Here is a 4,778-nt window from a genome sequence, read left to right on the forward strand (position 1 = left end):
GCCTGGGAACTCACACTTAGTCCCTCCGCGCTCTTAAGAAGCCGAGCTACGGATTCCTCGGACTTTTTGAAAAATTGAGCTACGGGTGCCCGGGGAGCTCATATTTAGTCTCTTCGCGTATCGGCTGTGGTTTCTTGCCCAAGCCAAGAGGCAGCTCATCGATTCCAGGGCTTTGCCTTCCTGTCACCACAGCTGAATGTAGCATTTATGTGTAGATTTTATAAAGATAAAACAAAAGCCAAAGTAAAGTAGATGGGTTGCCAAGAGAACCCGTGTTCTCGAGGGTCAGAGCGTTCTTCGAATAAATGAACTGCTCTGAAGTTCTTACTGTTCCTTCCTGCCAGAAGTTAAGTATACCCTCAGTTTTTAAGTGGGCTTCCCTGGTGGCTCAGAGGTTAAAGCGTCTGCCTGCAATGTGGGAGACCTGGGTTTGATCCCCGGGTCGGGAAGATCCCCGGGTCGGGAAGATCCCCTGGAGAAAGAAATGGCAACCCACTCCAGTGTTCTTGCCTGGAGAATCCCAGGGACGGGGGAGCCTGGTAGGCTGCCGTCTATGGGGTCGCACAGAGTCGGACACGACTGAAGCGACTTGCAGCAGCAGCAGAAAGTTGCTCTGGGCTTCCCAGGTGGCGCTAGTGTTAGAGTATCCACCTGCCAATGCAGGGACAGAAGAGACTGGGAAGATCCCCTGGAGGACAGGGCAACCCACTCCACTATTCTTGCCTGGAGAATCCCATGGAGAGAAGACTGGCGGGCTACAGTCCACTGGGTGGCAGACTGAAGCGACTTAGCACGCTTGCTCATAGAGTTGGTCATCATGTTGGCAAAATAACATTCTTCCCAAGTTTTCAGTAAATAGCAAGTGTAAAGGCTGAATTAAATATTCATAATGTAATTTTTTAAAACTACTTTTACTATATTCACATTATTATAGTATTCACTATTTACATTGTTATACTATTTACTATTACCTTTGCTGTCTCATATACTTCCCTTGGGGGTTGAATTAAATTATAATATTAAGAAGGAACTATTTCTCTAAACAGCTAACTCCCAAACTGGCAATTATCAATCCTCCTTTAATTCATTAAACTCTGGAAATAAACAACGTATATAAAGAGGAAAACCTAATGTGTGTGGTTACAGATATTTACTGGTATCTCTTCTATTTATTGTGCTTTGATTTAATCAAATTGTAGGCAGTTCAGTGATTCTAAGTCCTATTACTAGCTTAGACAACCAAACAAAGCATTTCAAGAAGAAGGAAATTGTACTTTAAACCCTTATAGATCTAATCTAGCTATAGATATAGTCTCTAGTCATTGTTGATTGATGTAGGCAAAAATGCTCTCTGTGTGTGGAATGGGTTAAATTAAGATATAGATAACTTTGGAACATGGATTCCTCAGAGAAAGCAGGAATATGTAGAGGTTGGGGAAGAGGTAACTGCTGAGAAAACTGGTTTAGAAATTAGGGAAGCTTAATGCCAAGGGGTAGGAGAGGAGCCGAGAAGACAGTCAGCTCCTTTTAACTCTCTTTGGGAAGCTTAGGAGTAAATGGCACACCAATTTGGTGGCTGTTTGGAGGAGAGAAAGAAATACCAGTTTGTTGCTAAATAATGTGTGTTCTTAAAGGTAGAAAAGAATAGAGGGCTGTGGAGTAGACAAGGACAGCTTCATAGAGTAGGTAGGATTTATACTGAACCTTAAAGAAACCACTAGAATTTGAACAGGTTGAAAGGGACAATCTGGCAACCTAAGTGGGAAATATCTGAAGTACAAAAAGTTTCAGGGCAGCAGTGAGCATGGGAAATGAAAGAGATGATAAAAAAGGAAAAAAAGTAGCTGGGGAGGTCAAGATTCATCTGAAAATCTGAAGGAAATAAAACACTCTTTATCTTACTACTACTTTATTAAATTTTCATAAAGGTCATTTCTAACTTTTAAAGCATATTAAATGAAAACCTTTATATTTGGGGGCTCCAAAATCACTGCAGATGGTGACTGCAGCCATGAAATTAAAGGACACTTGCTCCCTGGAAGAAAATTTATGACCAACCTAGACAGAATATTAAAAAGCAGAGACATTACTTTGCCAACAAAGGTCCATCTAGTCAAAGCTATGGTTTTTCCAGTAGTCATGTATGGATGTGAGAGTTGGACTATAAAGAAAGCTGAGCACTGAAGAATTGATGCTTTTGAACTGTGGTGTTGGAGAAGACTCTTGAGAGTCCCTTGGACTGCAAAGAGATCCAACCAGTCAATCCTAAAGGAAATCAGTCCTGAATATTCATTGGAAGGACTGATGCTGAAGCTGAAACTCCAATGCTTTGGCCAACTGATGCGAAGAACTGGCTCATTGGAAAAAACCCTGATGCTGGGAAAGATTGAAGGCAGGAGGAGAAGGGGATGACAGAGGATGAGATGGTTAGATGGCATCACCAACTCTATGGACATGAGTTTGAGTAAATTCCGGGATTTGGTGATGGACAGGGAGGCCTGGTGTGCTGCAGTCCATGGGTCACAAAGAGTTGGATACAACTGAGCAACGGAACTGAATTGAACTGAAGTGAAAACCTAGCTACCCATTCTTCACCACACTAATTAAAAAAAAAAAAAAAGTCTAAAATAAGAGAATTCCCTGGTGGTTCAAAGCATAAGGAATCTGCCTACAGTGCAGGAGACCTGGGTTCAATCCCTGGGTGGGGAATACTCCCTAGAGAAGGGAATGGCTACCCACTCCAGTATTCTTGCCTGGAGAATTCCACGGACAGAGGAGCCTGGTGGGCTGCAGTCTATGGGGTCACAAAGAGTCAGACATGACTGGGCTTTAGATTAATTTATTGAGCTGACTGAATGTTGGGAAAGAACAAGGAAATTTCATGCTATAGGTAATGATGAGCAGCTTTTGAATCAGAGGACCTGAGATCAAATATGGATCTAGCATTTCCTTAGTTACGGGATCTTAAGTGAGTTACTTTCGAATCTGAGCCTTAGTTTACTTGTTGGCAAAGTGGACATAAGATCTACTTTGTAGAGTTGTTTTAAAGTATAGTTGAGATAACTTATTAAACTTTCTAGCACTGTAGATACCACAGTAGGATCACTGGTTAAGTTCTCTGCTCTTGGGAGGTTGAACAGTCTATATCTCTGATCAGAAAGTTTTGTTGACATTCTTAACTTCATTGAGTTTAAATACTTTTAACTCTCAAATGTCTTTCTATCATATTATTACTCTGAATCGTCAAAACTGAAATCTCTAAAAGCTCTTGGATATCTTCTTGAGGTTCCCCCAGTGTCCTCAAGTCCAGGGTGAGTCTAAACCAGATTCATCTTTCTTTCAGAATCTCTTGTTTTTGTTTTATTGAGGAAGCTGAACTTTCAAGAGAACATGCAAAGGAAAAAGTCTTCCCACCACTTTTCCTGTGAACATATTTTCTCATCCTTCAGACTAAATCTTTGTCTGGCCTCAGAGCTTTTCTGATCATTCTTGAGTGTCCAAAAGTCCAGTGCTGCTTATTATCAAAACTCTAGCGCGTGTGTGCTCAGTCAAGTCGGACTGTTTGGGACCCTATGGGCTGTAGCTTGCTGGGTTCCTCTGTCCATGGGCTTTTCCAGGCAAGAATACTGGAGTGAGTTGCCATTTTCTCCTCCAGGGGATCTTCCCAACCCAGGGATGGGACCTGTATCTCTTGTGTCTCCTGCATTGCAGGAGGATTCTTTACTGCTGAGCCATAGGGGCAGTCCCATCAAAACTCCAGACTCTCATTCAACTAAAGCTTCACCTAGCTGCAGGCAGTCAAAGTGGGTTTATTTTTGATTTCTTGACCCAGCTCTTCTCCCACGTAGTGGGTGGTGTTTAAGCTGCTTTAAAATTGGAAGGTTGGCAAAGAGAAGGGTAGGAAAGACCTTATCTCACTGGAACAGCTATGAATCAGTGGTGTGCTGGGGTCATTGTCCTGTGAGAGCTGCTTGTTAAAAATTCAGGAATTGTGTAAACTGATTGTTAACATAATCGTTGTTAAATACTAAATTATATAAATGTATAATTAAATGAACTATGTGAAAAGAAAGGTAATGAATCCTCAAAGCTCATTATTTCCTAATTATCAGTATTTTATCATTATCTACTCTTGAGGTTATTTCTATTTTATCCATATGGTGAAGATATCCTATAACGTTGTACTACTGCACACTTTTTCCCAATGACTCGTTCAGTGATATCATGTTGATTTACACCCTGTAAAATGGCAAATGATGCAAATCAGGCATTGTTTTATTGTATTGCTTGAACTTAAGAAAAGTGGTGGAAAAAGTATTAATAATGCATTAAATGAAAATTTTATTAATATTGTTTCTGAGTGATCATTTGTGGCACATTGTGAATAGCACAAAGATAGGAAGAAATATTATTCCAGTGTTCAAAAACTACTATGCAATTCAGCAAAGACATTACTGATGTCATAGATAAACGAGTGAAACTTTGACTTTTTTTTTTGGCTGTGAATCTTGTTCCCTGACCAGGAGTAGAACATCGCCCTCTGCAGTGGATGTGCTATAGAGCCTTAACCATCGGACGGCTAAACACCAAAATAACATTAAAAAAAAAATCCAATTAAAAAAATAAAAACATATAAAAAATTCTTCCGACTGCCAAAGATGGGCACACCCAACTTCCCTAGCTTGCCTCTCTGTAGGGCAGAAAGGGAAAAGGTAAGGCATGGTTGTCGATAGCTGTCTACAGCCCAACATTGAAACTGAGGTCAGGCTCTTTACTAA

Source organism: Bos javanicus, chromosome 5 (assembly GCF_032452875.1).
Source record: "Bos javanicus breed banteng chromosome 5, ARS-OSU_banteng_1.0, whole genome shotgun sequence".
Taxonomy (NCBI): Eukaryota; Metazoa; Chordata; class Mammalia; order Artiodactyla; family Bovidae; genus Bos; species Bos javanicus.